Genomic DNA, 22,561 nt, shown 5'->3' with positions numbered 1-22,561 from the left:
TGTCCCACAAAATTATCGGTCTCCCATCTCGGCATCCACCATACAGAACCCCTTTCAGAAGCAAATGAAACATTTTATTGGCCTGTCCCAGATTCACTTATCACCAAGGCATTCTTAGGTGTGTGTCCATAACCCTCCAGTTCCGACTCCTGGACTGAGGGATCCAGCACCATTGTGCCATCCTCCTGGATGACAATTCTTGACGGGTTGGCTGCAGAAGGAGATGGGTTTACCTCCGCTGTTTCATGCAGAACCTCCATTTGGGGCTGCGTGCCCCAGATCTCAAGCACTAGGCCTCCATTGACTAGTCTTATCTGTGGGCACCTTATCCCACACCTCCAACCAGAGCCACACATCTTCAAGATTATCAAAGAAGTGAGATCTACCTCCCTCCAGCACACAAAGGCAGGGCAGATACAAAAGCATGTAGCGGAGCCCCATGGAACGCAACTTGTCCTTGACCTCCAGAATTTGTTTTTCGAGACCCCTGGACCTTCTTGGTATACTCAGGATAAATGGATATTCTTTGGTTCTCAAACCGGGCATTGGCAGACTCCCTGACTGCACGTAGAATGCAATCCCTGTCCTTATAACTCAATATGCATGTTATGATTGCCCGTGGCGGTGCACCCGGACTTCAAGGCACCACCAGAGCTTGATGCGCCCTTTCAATGGTGAAGAGAGGAGACAATCCACTCAGTTTTAGGGTATCTCAAATCCAACGTTCAACTACATGCTCAGTGGAGGCCCCTTCAGCACCCTCTTGGAATCCCCAAAATCTCTTGTTATTCTGGCGGGACTTCCCTTCTGCATCCCAGTGTTGGATGTAAGCGTACCCTACTGCTTCTTCTAGAAGGCAACTTCTGCTTGAAGTTCTCCAGTGGTGCCTTCTGCCACTCTTACCATGTCAGAGACCTTGAAGACATCTGTGAGAAGTAGGGTCACCTCAATAGCCACTGTTTTGATCTTTCCCTCCAAGGCCACCTTGAAGCCCTGAGTGGCCACCAGCAGCTCCGCCTGGGTAGGTTCCCTAGTAGTTGCTCCCATCCACCCATCATCTCTGGTGCCATCCAGTAATACAAGAGGTTGCAATGAGGTCAACTGGGCTGTATAGTATTCTTTAGTGTTAACCTGGGAGGGCCCAGTCACCTTTTGTCTTCTCATCGCAGAAGTCAACAGAAATGGAGGGAAGAACAAATATAGAGCACCCTAGGCAGTCGCACCAGCCCAATGCAGAGGTACTAGGGCTCAAAAGCTGTCCAACTGTCACTCTCCCATGGAAGGGGCTACCCCCAACCAGAGGAGCGCCCCCAAATGAGGCAGGGAAGAAAGCCTCATACCAGCCAGGCAAGCCACTTAACAATACTCCATACAAGCAGGGGCAATCTGCGGCAATTAAAGAACCAGGAAATTCACTTGCCTGAGGCAAAAAATAAATAAGGGCCTGTCGAGTCACATGTGGAATGCCAGCAGTGCGTCGAGCACTGAGGGCTTTGCTGAGTGCATTCTTTTACAAAACACACAAAAAGTGATGGGAGGCCGCTTGCAATCAGTCTAACAACTGACAATAGCTCAGGGTAGCACTCCAGTCCATCGTTCCTTTGCTCACCATGCCAAGTCATTTGAATCTAGCCATATGCAAATCAGACTTGACCAAGCTCCTTACGGGAACAGTCCAGCCCGAACTGCCATGCATGCTTTAGTGTGCAGTTGTTTTAAGTTGGACTGCTAAGTTATACTAGTTAGGACAAGTGCACTGATGCAATATTTATTTGTAGGTCATGCATATTCTAAGTACTTCCACACATTATTTACATCTGACATGCAAGTGTCATGCAGGGTGTAGATTTTCTTAATAATAAAGCACAAATTGCTTACTCCCTTTCCCCGCCTCACCTCCTCCTTTACCCCTTCCACTCCTACTCTAGCATATCTCTACATGGGCCTCCCCTATTGTTCCCTGGGCTACTTGGGTGGCTCACCAAAGCATTCCACATCAAAATACACACTACATCACTGCAGGTCAGCATACATGCTCCCAAAGGATATCTACGACACCATATCCGGCAAAACGTCCTAACGCAAATAATGCCACTCATGCACACAGTTCTGAGATCTTCCCCACAAAGACCCCTCCTAGCACTGTAAGAGAGCACACCCTTGCACAATGACTATCCCATTAAACATACTCTCTCTAAACACAAAGGGGCTTAACAAACCAGTAAAATGTGGAGTGGTGGCGGACTACTGTAACAAACTCAAAGGAGACATCATTCTTCTACAGGTGACCCACCTAAAATGTATACATAATGGGAAATTCTACAGCACATGGGTTGCAGACATTGGCATCTAGCCTGCCCCACAAAAAAAGAATGGTGTTGTCACACTGACATCAAGAAAGCCAATATCTCAGTACTATCACACACTCACGACCATGAGGGCAGGTGGCCCATCTCTAAAGTGAAGAAAAGAGATCTAGAATTCTGCATGGTTAACATATATGCACCCTACGAAAATGCTGTAACATTCTGGAAGGACCTAGACAAACATCTCTCGGGCCTTCCAGACAACCCGGGTATAATCATTATTCTGGGTGGAGATTTCAACTTCCCAATGCGTGGGAACCTAGACAGAATTGCGGGTCATAAATTTAAAGGTAATAAGTCCTGCATACAAATGAAACTGCTGCAGCAGCAATAACCTAGTTGACAGCTGGCGATCTTATAACCCCCACAGGATCCGACTATACCTTCTACTCAGCACAACACCACCCTTTTTTCAAGGATAGAGAACATTCTGCTGAGAAAATCCCTACTTCAGCTCTCCCTCTCCCAAAAAATCAAACCAATAGTGGTCTCTGAACATGCATACTTGTCCCTGCAACTGTTCTTTAATGACCCAACCTCACCATCCAGACAATGACGTTTAAACAATTAATTACTAGATAACCCTAACAACAAAACAGAAATTGGACCCCTCCACCCAGGTGACATATCCTCTATCACAAGATGGGACACCCTCAAAGCCACCCTGCGAGGCACTTTGATCCATTTCATGTCCGTAAAAAAACAAGGACATAGCTAACTAACGTAGCACATTGAAGGCAGAGATTCAGACGGTACTAACTAAACTCGAATATGTACTGTATGAACACAATCAAATCCTTAATCAGGGAGCACACAAGTGGATCTATGTGGCGAATGCTGGGAGACACTGCAATAACAACAAAACCAGAAAACCCCTAGGTAACTACCTAAAATATACACAAAAAAACATCTCATATCAGCAAAAAAAACCTCAATGATGTGATAACATTGTCAACACAAGGTATCCTCGATACCTTTAAATCATTCTATGCCAATCTCTACAACTCCAATGCTCCCACTTCCCTATCTGCAATTAATGATTATCTTGAATCCTCCCGCCTCCCGAAAATATCACAAGACTCCCTCGCCATCAACACACCCATCACAGAGGACATAATTAAGGCTGTACTACATACTCAAAACCAGGAAACCTCCAGACCCAAATGGCAAAATTCTATAAAATATTTGCCAGCAAAGTGACGGGTCCCCTTAACACGGTTTTCCATCATTACGCCTCATCAGGGACCATTGCGAGTTCGGCGACCGAGCCCACAATCGTGGTAATCCCAAAAGAAGGGAAAGATCCTATATTAGCTAAAAACTATAGACCGATCTCCCTCATTAACATCAATTGTAAAGTTTTCAGTAAGATTCAAGCCTGCAGATTGGAATCAGTTATCCAGAACCTGATAGCAAACTCAAAAATAGGCTTCCTCATAGGTAGGCTCACTTCGGACAACATTAGATTATTCTGCCATGTCCTAGAGAAAGCTAAACTATCACATTCACCAACACAGCCCTCATATTAAACATAGAGAAGCCTTTGAAAAGGTCTCCTGGACCTTCCTGCAGGCCACCCTCCAGAATTACCAACTTGGAGATGACTTCATCCGCATGATTATGGCCCTTTACCCAAACCCGACAACAAGAATCAGAGTCAATGGCCATTTATCCCAACTCTATATCATCTCCCAAGGCACTCACCAAGGCTGCCCCATATCAACCCTACTCTCCCTGCTGTCCATCAAACCATTAATCACTGCATTTAGAGAGAATTCAGGTAGTATGTGTATCAACTTCCCCTCTGGCAGGCAACATGTGGCAGTCTATGCTGCCACATGTACTTTTACTGTACCTATGTACATAAACTGCATACAATGTACTTTTGTTTACTGAAGATGCCCCATGTGCCTTCCCAATTATCATGCAATAATTAGGGAGTTACTCTTTTAGTTGCAGGGTACTCCCTACACAAAGATACAACTGGAGTTTTCTCTCTAACTGTCCACTGTACATCAGCATAATCAGTGACCTCAGTCTACAATGGCAGCCCAGAGCAATCAACTACCTAGGCGTATGGTTTAGCTCTGATCTGAAACACTCATTTGCTATCAATGAGCAAAAGACACTCTCCAAAATTAAAGATCTCCTTAACACCTGGTACCTGAAGAGCATAACATGGTGGGGCGCATGGACACTATTAATATGATGATCGCCCCACTGATCAATTTTACTTCGAGTATGCTCCCAATAACCCTCTCCCCATCCTTCTTGAAATCAATAAATCAAGCCATTTCCGATTTCCTGTGGAAAGATAAGAAACCGAGAATCTCCATGAAAACTCTGAAGAGGGCTAAATACTCTGGGGGAATAAACCTACTGGATTATCCCCGCTACCACAGGGCATTTCTGATCTCACAGGGCTCATGGTGGCTTCAAAGGCAGAAGAACGGTTCCCCCCCTAGTGGCTCACAATAGAATCAGAGCTAATTTATCCCATTCCTCTTTCCTCCCCCCTCGCAATACACAATTTGTCAAAACTCCTCTTGGACATATAATGGACACTGTTGTCTCTCTCTTACTACTAGACAAATGCTTGGAACATCACACATACGGCTCAACCATGGCCTCCCAATTGTGCAATTAAGCTGGAGGGCAAAACAATCCTATGGGAGATGTGGGCTAGGAAAGGTATTAACTCGGTAAACTACCTGGGGTCATGATCAAACCCCGTCCCATTCTCAACTTTGCAGCTAAAATTGGACCTCCGAAACATAGACTTCTATAGGTTCCTGAAACTGAAAGGTGCACTGAGTAGGTTGAAGTCTCCACCATCTAGACCTCACGGAACTACTGGGGAAACTTAAACTAGAGGGCCACACTGCTTCATGTATACACAAACTTCTAGACACATCCAGCTCTCTTACTCTGCAACTATTTACCCGTATATGGGGACCTCACTTGCAATGAACACGCTAAAACAGATTTCATACACAAAAAGTGGGAAAACATTTGTCAATCCCCCTTCTCAGCAAAAGTCACACCAGCCCCACCACAGTCAAGGTTTGGTCAATTTACAAAACTTACAGGACCACATAAACTTGGCTTAAGAGACTCAGACACATGCTGGAGATGCGGGGAGGGGTCAAGTGACCTATAACACACGTTCCTTCATTGCAAGATGTCTCATCTGCTGTGGTCAAGAATACAAAAACTGATACGGGTGCTCTCAGGGACAGCAATAGAAATTGACTTCTCAACTACAGTCTTGGCCATCCAGCCTAAACCCTAGTCCTCAGACCTCACTGGAAATACCTCACTACTGGTGGACCTCCTCCTCTCCCTTGGGACCAAAACAATCCTTGTAGATTGGAAAGCCACATCCCCAAGATCCGTCGACAAACAGTGGAACCTGCTGTGCTCTGTCAGAGGGGCCGACAACATACTACGTACAAATCTACATGCCATCACTGGGCCCAGGCATCTATGGGGTGCCTTAAACAAGTATTTACAAGAAAACAAGCCACCATGAATCAGTCTTGAAGATTACTCCCCCTACACAGGGTAATGAATAGGTCCTTCTTACTTCTGATTTGTTGCACACACCCGGATGATGCTTCTGACGAATATTGTGACCCCAACCCAGTTTAGACTTCCTACCTCCTGTCCCCCATGCCTGTCTTTCCTCCATCTTCTTTCCTTATCAGCCACCTAGTTTGTCATTTTACACTCCTGTTGAACCAGACTTTCTAGTACACTGACACAGCATCTCTCAAACCACCCAAGACCAGATCTTGCTCTAGTTCATTAGGTTTTTCATCATACATACCTTTAACAAGTTATATTCCACCTGTTTCTACTGGGTTATCCATTCAACGTTACTACCTCCTCTATATGTTTTGTAAGAGGATTGTACTGTATACCGTTGTTATTGACTTTGCCTATATTTTAAAATAAAAATTACTTTAACTAAAAAAAAAATAATTGCTTGGTCAGCCGATAGAAAATTATTACATTTGTGGGAATTTTAAACCTGTGTTTGATAGAATTCTCCACTTCCTGTGACACAGGTATGAAGAAGACTGAAATTGCTTTGCTGTGGCTACTGTATTCAGATGAGGAACAGCCAGCTCTTCAACATCATTCAGAAATGTAAGTGATTCTCCTTGGCTTTTATCCTTACCAGGTGTTAGTTCTACAACTTAGCAGCTTGGACTGAGAAGGACGTCTGCTAGCAGTTTTCTTCTTGGAAGGTGGTATAATTAGTTGGGAAGCTAATCGGGAGAGTAGTGTCCTTTTGTGAGACTATCCTTGAGCTTTGCATGAAGGAAAATTGTCTCTTTCAGTTTATTGCCTTCTGTGTGTTGCCAGGGGCGGCTCCACTGCTAAGGCGGAGGTGCATCGCCCAATTGGATTGTGGGGAAAGGAAAAATAAAATGATAATAACGCTACTTTATTATCATTTTATTTTTCCTGGGAGAAGGGGCGGGGTGGGGGCTGGAGGGAGGGAGGGGGCTGGAGGAGGGCAATGTGCACCACAAAGTGTGCATGTCTGTTTGGCCGTCCGTTTTGGGCCGGCCGAAAAGACATGCGCACTTTGCATGTTCTCTACCCGACTGTATTGCACAGCCAAGTGGAGAACATGCCCAGGCTCCCACTCCCAGTCTGAGCGGTGAAGCAGGGCACTCAGACCAATCAGGACACTGCTGTCATGCTGGTGACAGCAGTTTGTGATTGTCTGGGAGCCTGTGTGCAGCTGGGAAGAGGAAGAGGACGGAGGGGAGATGAGCGCATATTTCTCACAGGTAAGCTTTTTTTTTTCTTCCTCCCCCCCAACACCTCCCTCTCCTCCCCCTCTTCACCACCACTCTCTACCCTCCGCCGACTCCCGCGCCCAGCAACCCCCAATCAGTGGTAGCCACCACTGTGTGTTGCACAGTTTTTTTTACAGTAGATCTTCTGGCAATAAAGGACTCAATGAAGAGCTTCTAGACAGGATAGATACAGGCCTGTATTTTTACATGCAGGAGTTGTCTTGGTGCTGTATTTTGAATTATTTCAAGGCCACCCAGGGTTGAGATTGGTAACCAATGCTACAAACAATTTGCATAATCCAGCTGTGATATGAGAGGACTAGCTGCCTAGATACTACCTGATGAGGAAAGATGTGCCATAGAGTCTATCTACATGGTATGATAGGTGGGTTTTGTTACATAAGGGTCCACAGACAGGGCTGAAACCGTGATTATTCAGAGTTTCCCTACTTTTTGTGAGGTTGTTGGTGTTATTCCTAGTTCTTCGCTCTGCATTGTCAAAGGATTTAAGTCTTTCCCATCTTCACATGTTAGAATGTCAGTTTTTGATACATTGAGTTTAAGGGTTTCTTTTTTCATAATTCGGTGGTTAATAACTATGAGGGATGCAACTGGTTTTGAAACGCCAATATTATAAGGTTTTTCCAGTAGGAGGATAATCTGTGTACTATGTAAGTGGGCAAGCTAAAGAATCCACAGAAAGAGCCACGCCAAGGGTTTGGTTTTGCTCTAAGAGCCTGAGCAGCACGAGCTGAGCAATTTAAATGAATATTATATCGACCTTACACCAGTGTTTTGTACACCACTTAAACTACATAATTATAATATACAACTATGCCGGGAAGTGGACGGAGGGGACACGAACACGTCTCCCCCACAGGTAAGTTATTTCTTCTTTTTTTCTGTCTTCCTCCCCACGCCAGTAGAACTTTGGAATATCAAAGAAAGCACATCTCACAAAGGGTTAATGAACATTCACTTTCTGCTTTAACTTCAGGGCATATATTGTAAAGTTAGCACGGTTTTCAAATAGTTAGTAAAGCCTTTTTTCACGGCTGGTTTGTCACCTTTTCAAGGTTAAAGTAGGCTCCAAGCCCCACATCCCTAAGGCTTTATGAAGGACAAACTGAAAGCAACAGGGAGTTAAACGGGGCCCTGCAAGGAAGATTATATTGAAAGTGAGAATGTGTCCTTTCACTAATAACCTTAGGTAGTTATGCGGCAAGAAACAAGAAATGGTTGCAACGTGGGCAGGTCTCCAGATTCCTGCAAGGAACACATCTCGCTGAGGCACCAACCTCGCCCCAGGGAGCTCAGTATAAGCCATTAAGCATATGGCTGCCTTTATTTACTCTTTATCAGCTGTGCTTTCCTGTGTGCTATGCGCAGTCTGCAGCCTTGTCGGAGGGACGTGTGTAGGTCATACACACCACCACTGCCCTGGAGTTATGTCAGAGGTTAATTAATCTGGTACTACGACCTGTATTCTCCTCTAAGATTACAGTGTTTTAGGGTCGTGCCTACAAGTGATTGCGCTATCACATGCGTTTAGCTTCTGAGGCTCTGTTGTGTACAAAAATAGGGCTTGGAGCCTGCCTGTCGCTCACCATTTGTTGGCCTCCATGGCATTCTGCTTTACAGCTTCGTAATTTGTCACTAGAAGCCTGGCATCATTTCCCTTCTTCTGTGAGGAGCAGGGACTAAGCACTGATTGATTCAACTTAATATGTGCCAGTCCGCTACTCCCGAAGTGACTGAGGTACTATTTCTTTCTTTTTAACTTCTAGTGCACTGCAAACAGAAGGCATGTGACTGTCAAAATAGTGCCCAGCCCACAAACAAAACTGCAAAGTTTTATTTATTATAGATAACTTTCTTTTATTTTGCCAAGTTGTCTTTTCTCACTATGCACTCATGTTTTCTTTTGTTTTTGCTCGTTGGTGCTCTTCTCAAAAGATGAGGATTATTTTGCTCTAAATAGTGCAAACCAACATTTGTTCTTTATTATGTGTTATTTCTGAAATAATGCTTAAACACACAATTGTGCAGTACGCCCCAATCCACCCCACTACAATCCGCCCCACTACAATCCACCCCACCTCACATCACACCATTTCACCTCATGGCAATCCAATTCACTCCAACCCACCCCAATCTAATCTGCCCATTCCAGTTGAACCCACTCCAGTCCAAAACAATCTTCACCACTCCAACACAACGTGCCCCGCTCCAAACTGTCCCACTTCAATCCAAATCAATATGCCACACTTCAATCCAAAATAATATTCCCCACCTATCCCACTCCAATCTGCCGCACTCCATTCCAAAACAATCTGCCCAATACAAAACAATCTGCCCCACTGCAATCGGCTGCACTCCAATCCAAAACAATCTGTCCCACTGCAATCCAAAACAATCTGCCCCACTCCAGTCTGCCTCACTCAAGTCTGACCCACTTTAATCCAAAACAATCTGCCCCACTCCAATTCTTCTCACTCAAATCCAAAACAATCTGTCCTATTTGAATTCACCCTACTACAGTCTGCCCCACTCCAATCGACTCAACCCCAGTTTGCCCCACTCGAATCCAAATCAATCTGTCCCACTCCAATCTGCCCCACACCAATCCAATCAAATCCACTTCACTCCATCCCAATTCACCCCACTCCAGTCCACCCCGCTTTCATCCAATCCACCCTACACTAACCCAATCCAATCCACCCCACTCTACTCCAATCCATGTCACTCTACCCCAACCCAGTCCACCCATCCCTTACCAGTTCAGTCCACGGCACGCCAGTCCAATCCAATCCATCCAGCCTATCCCACTCCAATCCTGTCCACTCCACTCCAATCCAGTCCACCCCACTTTAATCCAACCCACCCCAGTCTAATCCACCTCACTAAAATCCACCCCACAGCAATCCAATCCACCTGACTCTATCCCAGACCATCCACCCAATTCCAATCCAATCCATCCACCCCACTCCAGTCCTGCTCAATGCACCTTGCTCCAATCTACACCAATCCAACACACCCCACTCTAATCCAATCCACCCAACTGCAATCCAATCCATCCCACTGCAGACCACCACACCCAAATCCAATCCACCACACGCCATTTCAATCCATCCCACTCCAATCCAATGCACACTTCACCCTACCCCACCCCACTAACTCAAAATCAACCACACTCTACTCCAGTCTATCCACTCTATCCTAATCCAGTACACCTGAGCCCACTCCATCCCAGCTCAGTCCACCCCACTCCAATCCATCCAGCCCACCCCACTCCAATCCAATCCACTCCACTCCAATCCACCCCACTCCTTCCCACTCCAGTCCATTCCACCCCACTCAAATGCAGTGAATCCAATCCACCTCACTTCAATCCAATCCAACCCACTCCAGTCCAATCTATGTCACCCCACTCCAATACAATCCATCCCACCCCAGCCCTATCAGTCAAGTACCCACCACCCACCCCAATCCAATCTAAACCACCCCAATCCAATCCCATAACCCCATTTCATTCCACCCCACTCCATTCAATCCACCCACTTTACCCCAATCCAATCCACCCCTCTACCTCAAACCACTCCAACTCACTCCTTCATACCCCACACCAGTTCACTCTGTGAAACTCTCTTCCACTGATCTACTGAACTCTATTCCCCTCTACTCAGCTCTACAACACTCTACTCCCCCCACTCCACTCTGACACTCCACGCCATGAACCTTTAGCCATGCTAGAAAGACAGCATCCACACTGATGTACAACCTGGCAAAACACATTGCCAAAGCCAATGGCTCTTGTACAGGTAAGAGCTATTGGCTTTGCCAATGCTTGTAATCCTAGCAACAGTTACAGGACCACAACCCCAAGATGATAACTGAGTGGGTTTATGGAACTGCTGCAGTGACCTCTGACTGCATTTTCTAATCTGGAAAGTTAAGAGAAGTATCAGAAAGTCAGAAGTCAGGGCACTCGTGAATCAAAAACCAATTAAGTATAAAGAAATTTAAAAGTCCTTGTTGTGCCGATAGGGAATCATGTGAAGAAACTGGCGATCATGAAGAAATTTATTCTTGGAAGACAGATTACATCACAGTAATAGAGAACAATCCTTAGAATCATGTAGCAACCAACGCCAACACGTGTTTCGTCTTGAGAGAGAGTAAAATCTCTAAAGACTTCATCAGGGCTGTGCTAATATCTATACATCAGTCAGTATTATGAATCCGGGAAAATTCCAGGATAACCAACTAGTGGTGGCTGAGAATAAGAGAAATTCAGGAAATCGTGGTGCTTATAGCATCGAGTATCCTTATTAGTACCCACAAATTGAAATATATATCCAGACAGTATGGCGCCTGTAACTTTGAGTATCCTATTTGTACGTAAACGAATATGTTGGAGCGAGAAACCGCGTGTGTATCTAAGCGCGGTATCTCGTAGTACCTGTTCCAAATTGCGATCACAATTTGGAACAGGTACTACGAGATACCGCGCTTAGATACACACGCGGTTTCTGGATATATATTTCAATTTGTGGGTACTAATAAGGATACTCAATGCTATAAGCACCACGATTTCCTGAATTTCTCTTATTCTCAGCCACCACTAGTTGGTTATCCTGGAATTTTCCCGGATTCATAATACTGACTGATGTATAGATATTAGCACAGCCCTGATGAAGTCTTTAGAGATTTTACTCTCTCTCAAGACGAAACACGTGTTGGCGTTGGTTGCTACATGATTCTAAGGATTGTTCTCTATTACTGTGATGTAATCTGTCTTCCAAGAATAAATTTCTTCATGATCGCCAGTTTCTTCACATGATTCCCTATCGGCACAACAAGGACTTTTAAATTTCTTTATACTTAATTGTTTTTTGATTCACGAGTGCCCTGACTTCTGACTTTCTTATGTATAGGCTTCCTTGGAAGCCTTAGAGGATAAGGGAAGTTCCTCTTGCCAGGAGCACCGTGTCTTATTTATTATTGTCTCCCTATTACTATGTGGATTCACTGTGAGCGCCCATTTACTATGTTCTTTCTTCCCGTGTGCTAGTGTTCTATCTAAGAGAAGTATCAGCCCTGGACCTTTTTAGCACCCAGCTAGTCAGTCACAGATTTAAATCATTGTAAGATAGTTCACTATGTAATGCACTTGTTGCAGAAATCACTGCTGCGAATTACAGTAAAAACAACATGGGCACTCCACCTGGAGTAGCAATCTGTCTGCAGCACCTAGACCAGTGATTCCAATCTCAGTCGGGTAAGTTAAGGTGCAACTTTAAGATTACTTTTGCATCATTTCAGTCACACATATGAATCCCTGTGGCTGTAACACAGTTCTAATGGTTAATGAGCGTGCCGCAGCGATCAGTGTGTACCATGCTGACCACATGTCACAATCATGGTAAAATAGTATGGATAATGCACCTAATGTAGACATCAGTCTGCACCCTGAAGGTTACTGGTTTCAATCACAGTTCTTCAGGTGGGGTACATTTGCTAAAGTAGCCCACTGAGTTCATGGTCCTGCTTCAGAGATCAGTTTGTTATTCTAAACATAGACTCTAGGCCGATAGGCAACCTTGACTGTAATAAATACCGGCATTATTAAAAAGAGGCGCAGAGTAACGCAGCAGTCATATTTTTCTACTACTCTTCTGCCAGAAATTCAACATGTGCCACTGGGGTTCTGTTCATCCTGAATCCTCTCCCTTCGCTTACAATGTCTGAAGAAAAATAGGAACTGCTTGCTGGCAAAAGAAGATAGCTGGACAGAACCCTTCCTTGTGGAGTCATCTGTCCTGCTGCATGGTGACAAAGAGTTGTGCAAGGGACTTTGGCCCTAACACATCTGGAAGCTGGCTTTGAGGAAAGAAGCTAAAACCTTCTGTGTAGGAGGGTGAAAGAAGGTTCAGGAAGCATGCCCTGCAGGAGGATGTCATCTAGAGAAGCAAACCACAGTTGAGCAGGAAAGACAAAGAATTGAAATCAAACCACTCTGGGTCTCAAAAGGACCCTAGAAGGTGGTGATGGTGAATAAAGCCTGTCACCATGAAAAAGACACAGGTGCCAAGAATCAGGAGGCTACCTGTTCAGAGCTGCCTGCTGGGGATCTAAGTTTGGTAAAAGAGCTGAGGTGGATGACCCTGGAAGAGGTTACAGGGTCATGTGGATTGCTATGCAATCGAGGTACACAAGCTGGGAGTTGCAGAGGACTCACGGCTTCTGTGGTAAAAACTGAGCCTGACTGGAGGTTTGCTTAGCTCTCTGATAGAAGCTCATTTTAGGGTTAACATGCACTTTCTCAGGACTGGCTAAATTGATTGTCTATTACGTGAAAGACTCATTACTTGACATCTGGGAATCCCTGGCAACAGCAGGGCTACTAATAACTGTACCTTCACCTCTCCCATCGATTCATTTGAACCCAGACTTCCTATGCTATAGATTGTACAGCACTATAAACATGGAGGGAAAGAGACTGCTGCTCCATAGTGGATGTCTTTCAAGTGGCATAAATTATATCATTGAAAGACTGTGAGAGGACGATTAAGGTCATGGAGACTGATGCTTCCATTACCATCAAATGGCAAACTGGCCACTACATCCCACTATCAGAAAGATGTCAAAATGCCGATCATTACGTTCACAAAACACACTGGTCTTTGGGCTAAACAAACTGATAAGTGCACCAATGAAAGAAGCGAAATGGCGATACAAGATGTGGTGGAAAATCACACTGGGCAAGTTGATACTCTTGAACACTTGGGAAAGCTTATGGAGAGACATTACTGAATGCAACATGTAGGAGACCTGCCTCAAAATGATGACAGGTTGATACCTGACCAACCTAGATAGAGCAAGATGACCTCAAGAGCTCCAATCACAGGTTGGAGCCCATGGGCCTGATTTAGAGCTTGGCAGATGGGTTACTCCGTCACAAATGAGCCGGATATCCCGTACGCCGTATTACGATTAACATAGGACATAATGGGATCGTAATACGGTGGACGGGATATCTGTCACTTTTGTGACAGGGTAACCCCATCCGCCAAACTCTAAATCAGGCCCCATTTGCAGACGTCGGCACATACCTACTTGTCTGGTGGTCATGTCCTAAGGTTAAGGTGTACTGGAATGAGCTACTACTGGCCAGACCCATCAAGGAAATAGTCGACTTCCTCTGTTCCTGATGCGCCATACAAAGAGAATCACTGGGCATAGACTGAAAAGGAGTAATGTCGTAATAAATGGAAGATGACATTTCATCTACCACCCCAAACAGTTTTAGTGAGACACTGAAAACAGACCTCCAGTCCAACTAACACCACGTGTTACTGGAGGGCGAGGAAAACTATGGTGCTGGAAAGCCTTATGAGACGTCTAGTAAAAGCTAAGGGAAACTTTCTGATCATACAGCTTCAATTACTCTGCTGTAATTCGAGAAATAACGTGCACCCAGATTACAAGCTGGATTTAACCACGTGGACCGTTTTGTTCTGCCAATGCCTGACAGGGAAGCCCTTTTTTGCATGTTTCCGATCCTGCCAGATTTGCTGGGGTAAGAATATGATAGGGCGAGGTTTAGTTTTATTTACTATTCCTATATCACTACTCTCGGCCATTACAGTTTTCTCTAATACACCAAAACTAGCCATCACCAGTAGTAACACACTGCACATGGACAGGCAGTCTTAGAACTGGGACATTATATTGTGTTGGATGATAAAGAAATACTGCTTGTTGTTTTTATTGTGAAATGGGGACATATAGGTTGGATTCAATCATTGGCTCCAACACATTTTCGAAAGTGGGGTTTGACATTAGACTGTTTTTGAAAAATAGATTTGGCTTCCTACAGAAGCTTAAAAAGTAGTAATACACAGAAAAGGTCGTGATTGGAAGGTATTCTGCACAAACTTTGTTCTGTACAGCTACATATTCAAATAACAGATAAGGAGACATATTAATTCATGTTCTTAACACCATTCATGTGAAAACAAGGAAGGTATAACTTAAAGTGTTTTTATATTTTAGAGGGCACAGTGGTGAGTTCTGAAAGGAGAGTGTTGAGAGTTCTTATAGTACACCACCAAGCAGTAAAAATGTCAGAATGTGAGATAATGGGCCATTTTAGACGTGCAGGTTGATTCAGGTATAAAGATTTGACCAACAGAAGAAACCAATTGATTTATAAAAGTCAAATATGATTCTAAACTTTTTCACCCTGAGAAAGTTAAAACAATACACAACCCTCTTCTACATCCCTAAAATTCCAGCCTTTTTAGTTCAAAAGGTCCTCCCAGAAAATGTGTCGGTAGGAAAACACGTAACAGCCTAACTTTATGTCAGCCATGAAAGGCGTTTTTTCACTCCTAAGTCAGTAGTAGTGCTGCAGTATATCTCATGGTGTTAGCAGCTCACCACAGTCCTCTGTCATTGATGAGCACTACCTTAGCTTACTCTGGTCTTGAACTCGTTTGGAAAAATCAGATCTTTAAAGGCATGTACACTACCTCCTCCTGAGAAAGCGTTCATGACGGCCATGAATGGTACCAATGATGGCGACCATACAGGGGCCAAGCAGGATATTCCTCTTGAATAAGTATATGCTACAGCCTTTGCAGTGACACCAGTGCATCTAGCTTGGTAGCAATGTCGGGGTGTCCACATTCCCTCAAATCATGCTGTGAAGGAATCAGATGTCCATTGGCACAAAAAATGGCGAATTAGTCATAATAATCAAAGATAAGACTGAAGGCTCCAAACGGTCTGAAAAGAGATGAATGCTTATCCAACATATACAGTGCTTGAATAATATTGTTGTGTATGAGGCATTTAAAGGTGACGTGTACATTTGCCTCCCTTTATATTGTTCTCCACAATCCTTGAACCTATTGATTCTTCACTTGTAGCTATGAAAGCCTCAGCATTTACAAAAACTATAGCTGACAATTAATTATGAAAAAAGATTCACGTACTAGTTGGCAGACCATTTCTCCATAGCCCGTGTTACTCAAATACAATCAGGAAATCTTGAGACAGTATTACCATTGCCCTTTTAAGTATAGGAACTAGGTACAACTGCATGATCACTGAATTGATTTTCTGGGCATCATGATTCTCTGTTACTATGATCTCATGTAGACTCTTGCTACTTGGTAGGGCGGTAATATCTGGAGGCACATTTTCTGAAATTTTAAGCTGGGTTTGCCTCACAAAAGTGACACAAAAACTGGTGCAAAATGTTTATCTTGAATTTACTTTCCAGTGCAAAACGTGTTGCCCGAAAGTAATGCAAAGCAGAACTTTGTGCCGTTAGGGCTCTTTATACTAAATTTTTGCAAAAGGAGGACTCCTGGTAATGGAAAGAGTTTAGAACACAAAGGTAGTATCAATGATTAGGAGCCCATCACGTAAGTGGCCAACAGTTGCAATTAAGATTTCAAGTAACATGAAGTTCCACAACCGATAGCGCACACAGTGAACCCAGAAGTATCCACTCACAAATGGGGAACTGGGCTTAGGGCTGATTAGGATATGTAGGTGGCTTTAATCTGTTTTCTCCCGAAACCCCTGAGTGACTAATAGATGGTTCAAATGGTTCTGAAATTAAGGCAACCTTCGGGTGTACGGTGGACCGAAAAACATGTCCATCTCATGCTTAAAAATGGGTGATACTGGCTGCCATAAAGTTATGGATGGTATTAGGTACAGCAGTGTAATGTAAGTTCACCAAACACACAGTCCTAAAGCTCTCCTTTCGATCCTCAACGCATTGATAAAGCAGGTGTCTTTGGTTTGGCTTGGCCAAATGGACTAAGAAATCCTCATTGTTCAAAAGCAGCTAACCACCTTGAGATTGTCTATGCAGGCTTCAGTCAATAGAGTCTTACATTTGTCTTCCTAATCAGAGATCAGCTTCTCTCCACAGAGTAGACCGTGTAGTTTCCTTGTTGTTTTCTATGGCCAGGGCCTAATACTTGTTTGCAGCTGTTGGGACAAAAAACACTCTGAATCGCTTGTTAAAGCTGTTTTGCTATGAATTCAGGCGTTTTTGGATAACCATGTGCGATTTTCCCCAGTGAACTAAAAGAATCAAGTAAGGTTACTGGAGGTTCTACCGTTCTACACACTGTGAGGCATCAGAGCAGGGCTCTAATGGCAGTCGGGGCTCGCGCAACACTGACGGGGCGGGGCAGCGCGCAGCGGAAGAGGTAATTAACGGGGGGAATTAAATAAACAATTACATTAAAAAAACACTTACCTGTACTGCCTTCACCACCGCGCTGCTCCTCTCCTCTTCTCTCCCTGCAGGCAAAGGCTCCCAGCCTGCCCTGCGCCAATCCTGACACTGCTCAGAGCAGCATCAAGATTGGCTGGGAGCGCCCCAGGGCGCTCCTAGGCAGACTGGGAGCCTGTGCACACTCGTCACTCCCGAGCCCTGCCCCTTTTCCACAAAAACAATAATAAACAGAGTTTATTATAGTTTTTGTGGAAAAGGATTGCAGCTGACGCTGCTGGTGGGGAAGTGACGCTCCCCCGACCTTATGGAGGAGATGCCCCTGTCTAATTGTGAGGGGAAATTTTTTGTGAAGGGTCGATACCCACTCCTCTACCCAAGATGTGAGATAGTGAGAGTGGTCGGAACAGCAGTCTAGAGTATGGACTTTTAATTGTACTCTTCTGCCTACTAGCCCCATTTGGGTATGTTGGACCCCAGGATGATGAGATTCTGGAAAAAAATTTGAAAGACACTGATATTGCAAAACCAATAAGCACTCTGCAGACCCCAGCTAGCAGGGGTTCCTTGTAAACGGCAGTAAAGAGCAGGGACCAATACTACCTTCCTTGGCCAGACACAGTCCTACCATATGAAGCAACAATCTTACCACCACCATGGTGGTAGGAATTGTGGGCGAGGAGCATACATGTGTAACAACTCCAACAAGGGTTGGTGTACAGATGCCTTTGATAAAGAGGTCTCAACCTTCAAACATTGACCTTCCCCATATGCCCTCTGACCACACAGTCTGTCCCATCCCCACCAAGAGAAGATTTATGACTCTTTCATGTCTAGGACATGTATGAATGGTGCATACTTATGCGAATATGGGTGCATGTATGTAGTTTCCTGTATGCTAGTTGTGTGAATGATGGAGTCTATTGAACTCCACATATAGGTACCCTAAACACAATGGTGGTTGGCTTTGTTGACTGCTATCTATCACGATCTGGACCAGGGGACTTACACATATATAATCTTTCATCACATCCCTGAGACCATTTGTCTCTGTGGGGGTAGGAGGCTCCTAAACATCCCCTTTAAAGTTACTGCAGTTTCCCCTTTCAGAGAGAAGGTGAACTAACCCATCTTCTTGCCAAGATTTACAATCCTAAAGAGTCTTACATCCTGTTGAAGACCAATTTCGATTTCAACTGGACCAATTCATACCAGTCCAAGAAAGGCTGAATGCTTCCTTAGACAGACACACCAGATTTACGCAAGTCTAGGACTGGAGGAGCCCCCTCACCCAATTTAAAAGCAGCAAAGATGTTGAATAGCCAGGCCTAGCCACCTACAAAGGATAAGGAATAGGCCCGAAACCAGTACCTAGTCAAAAAGAAATTGTTGAATAAAGAATTGCCTGCACACCAGTGCAGGCAAGAAGAACTGAGATCTAAGACTGTAAACTCTGTTGGTTAACACCCTCCTACTCTGAATTGTGAATATGTCCAGGAACCCTTGGACGCACTGGTATTGCTGAGCCATGAAGAGAGAAAGGTTGCATGTGATGCTAAACTCTGTCTGCATGGAGTAGTGACCGACCCCCCTCCACCAGCACTGAACAGAAACCAGTTGCAAGACAGGACATGTGCAAGGAAGCCAGATCGACTGCATTTTCCCTAGAGGTATAAGGTATCTTCTAGCCAGCTTACTTGGACCAAAGAATGAAGACATCTGGCAACAGGAGAAGCTCAGCACCTTCTAACAGTCACCAAAGGTGAGTCTGCTTCATCCCTTATCATACCCATGCCATTGGAAGCCTGTAACCTTCACTCTAGTTGCTTCTGAGGTTGTAAGGTTACCTAGACTTTCACCCATGGCCTGGGGATCCACTGGGGTAGCTGCAAGAGAATGACAAAAGGCATCAGAAGGCATCAGACCAGTCCAGTGATACACTTCTAGGGCAAAAACTAGTTGTGTGGCCTTGTCCAAAAGAACCTTCTAGCCTCGTTCACCACCACTTTCCCTTTGCTGTTGGGTGGGGAGGGGGCACAAGAAAAGCAACTTGCCTCTTGTATCACTAATAAAATAGTTGTCATTAAACTTAGATGTTAGGTTTCTGAGCTGTGTGTTGGCTACACGTCTCCCTCCATGCCTTCCTTCCCTTGTGCATCCCGACCAGTCTGGGTTTATCTCTAAACACAGTTCCCGAATAACATATGATGGTTAGCCCATATTTATCACTCTTCACAATCACACACTAATTCCTTGGCCCTCACGTTCTTGGATATCGAACAAGCTTTTGATTCCTTGAACTGGTCATACCTATGCACATAGGAATCCGGGGTAGCCCCAAATTCATTCAATGGGCCCAGCTGCTATATAACAGACCCATGTTCGTGGGTGAGAACTGGCAAGGAGGTGTCCACGTTATTTAACCTGGGCAGGGGAACGCGCCAGAGGAGCCCTCTTTTGCCAATCCTTTTCTCATTTGCCATGGAGCCCCTGGCAGAGAGCCTTCGGCAGACATTGAGCTCCAGGGGTGTTAAAATTGGGAAGACCACTCAAGTGGTTTCCCTATACATTAACAATGCCTTAGTATATCTTAGCAGACCATCAGGGCCGGTATCTATTCTCATTTGTGTAATGCGGGAATTTGAGAAAGTGTCTGGACTAGGGGTCCCTTCTAAGTCCAAACTGTGTCCTCTAGGATCCCTGACTGGACAACTGCGAGCAGCTCTCCCCCTCTTGGTGGTCCCCTGGAAACGAACCAATGCCCGACACCTAGGGATCCGGTTGGCACCCACAGAGAAATCTTACCTAGATCTTAATATGGGGAGTGTGGCACAGGGACTTCAAGCTTCTGTAAAGTTCTGGCGAGAATTTCCCCTATCTACCATGGCGAGGATTGTTGTGGCTAAAATGATGATGCTCCCACGTTACCTTTATACACTCCAGGGATCATTTTATATTATGCCGAGAGAGGACTTTAAACTGATTAACAGTGTCACCATGGATCTACTATGGGTGGATAAACGCAAAGGTGTATGTCTCCCCATACAGCAACGGACGTGGAGCAGGAGAGGACTGGAGGTTCCTAACGTGGAGTTATATGATCGCACCTTTACAACATGCTATCCCATAGCTTGATCTGGGGGATTCCTGGGAGAAAGCCTTGTTGAGAGGATCCTACGAGGAGGGTGAGTTCCCGGTACTCCTAATGCGGGGCTCCAGGAACGCCCCAGGCACTCCCCTTTCTGATAAGACAGTGGTGGACGTGTGGGAGGGTGCTGTTAAGAGGGTTATTTGTCGGGCACAGTTTGCCTCTGACAGTCCCCTTTGGGTCTTCCAACAATTTCGTAAAATAGTGGAATCCATGGCAGTCCAAAGGTGGAAAGATGGAGGGTGCACTACTCTGGGTGATCTCTACCCGGAGGGCCACTTTATAACGATGCACTCCCAGGCAATCCTGATGCTGCTCTCTGGCACTTGGGGACTCATTGAGAGCTTGCAGCCAACTGAAAATTCTCCAATTATTTGAAGGAAACTCTCAGCAGCGTCAGGATTGGCCACAGGGCAGGTTGGGAGCCTGTGCCTGCAGCACCGACGGGAGCAAGAGGAGCGGCACGGCGGCGGAGAAGGTAAGTGTTTTAAAAAAAATAAAAATATTTGAATGTTTATATACCCCCCTAAACCCCCCCACCCCTGGCACCGCCCCACCTCTTACTACCCCCGCGAGACGCTCCTGATTCTGAGTGGACCATTGCTTCTGTGCCAAGTTTACCCGTGTGTTGGAACACCTGGTTTTACAGAATGATAGCTCCACCCTAAAATATTGCATGAGGATTTGGCTGCAGAAGCATCTAAGCCTCTTTCCCAGTTTTCTCGCAGAACTTAGCCCTTCTCTTCCCAACTCCTCTACTTCTCCCCCTTCTCTACATAGAGGCCGCAGCATGCATTTACTACCTATTAAGAGCAGGCGGTAAATGCACATGATAAAACCCACAGAACTGGGAATTATGAGTGGTTTTACGACCAGTAAATCTAACCGGACGTGGTTATTCCCCATTCCATGAAGTTACTGTGAAGTAACATAAAATCTCCATCTGGAGTTTGCACCTACCAGGACCGTGCAACTCTTAATTAGGATCTTTGTCTCCAGCTTTATTTTGGCACATCAATGACCATACTGGGTTCCCCCAGACTTGTGGGTGTTCCAACCATAAGAAACTCTTGACAAAAACCTTAACTGACCACCACTTGAAAAGGGATATTCAGAGTGGACTGGCACCTTGTAGCTATTGCCACCACTGGGTAGTCCCATGAGTACTGGACTGTTTGAATTCAGTGGACTGTGTCCCAACAGCACACACCAGATACCAGATGAAAGTCAAAATACTGGACACCAGTAAAATCACACTAAGAGGACACTTTTTTGGAATGCATGGGGTTGACACTTGGGAACTCATTGAGAGGTTGGAGCCAACTGAAAATTCTCCAATCATTTGAAGGAAACTCTAAATACAGAGTACAAGCCACCAGCTGAATTTCTTCCACCATGTTAGCGTTATGGTTGGAATTCTGTTGGTGGATTCTATCCCTTATTTACTTTCCTCCAGAAATTAAGTGATTTTCCTTCCACTGTTTAAATTAGATGGTCTGGCGCGTCAATCAGAGTTCCCAGGTGCATTTAGACCTCACAAACATTCCAAAGCTAGTTACTAATACTAAATATCTGCACAGTAAATATAGAAACTATTACTTGAGTTTGAAGAGTTAGCACAAATAAATTCTGCTTTTAATATGCATCTTTGTAGAACTGAGACTTGGATACTGCATTGCGATATTGACTCCTTTAGCAAAGATCTTTAGTTTTGGCATTGCTGCACTGTCGAGCCTTGCAGTGGTCTTCATAAACTTCTTTCATTAGATAACATTGGCCATAGACTTCATTGCATATTCTAATTGTATTTGTAGTATTTTTTACTTGTCTGTAGTCCTTTTCTTTTCAAATGTAAAGAACTCACTGGAATGGTAATATTATTCTTTGCTGCTATTGTTTGAAATGTGTTCCCTGTGTCTAACTTAACACCACCTCCTTGAATACTCACTGTACTGCTCAACCTTGCTTC

At 44.7% G+C, this 22,561-nt stretch overlaps 1 protein-coding gene across 2 annotated transcripts in view; it reads right to left on the bottom strand.

Annotated features, from left to right (window-relative positions):
* The window catches only part of LOC138246682 (uncharacterized), a 56,899-nt gene that overhangs the window by 10,685 nt on the left and 23,653 nt on the right, over positions 1-22,561 (bottom strand). The window contains exon 1 of one of the 2 annotated variants that reach the window (XM_069201458.1): positions 17,469-17,581. The exons of the other annotated variant lie outside the window; for it this stretch is intronic. The gene's annotated coding sequence lies outside the window, so the exon portion shown is untranslated. Of the gene's footprint in view, positions 1-17,468; positions 17,582-22,561 lie in introns of those variants that run through there. 2 annotated transcript variants of the gene reach the window in all.

Source organism: Pleurodeles waltl, chromosome 1_2, assembly GCF_031143425.1.
Source record: "Pleurodeles waltl isolate 20211129_DDA chromosome 1_2, aPleWal1.hap1.20221129, whole genome shotgun sequence".
Taxonomy (NCBI): Eukaryota; Metazoa; Chordata; class Amphibia; order Caudata; family Salamandridae; genus Pleurodeles; species Pleurodeles waltl.
Note: the sequence above shows the minus strand (reverse complement) of the source record. Positions and strands in the feature narration are given on the sequence as shown.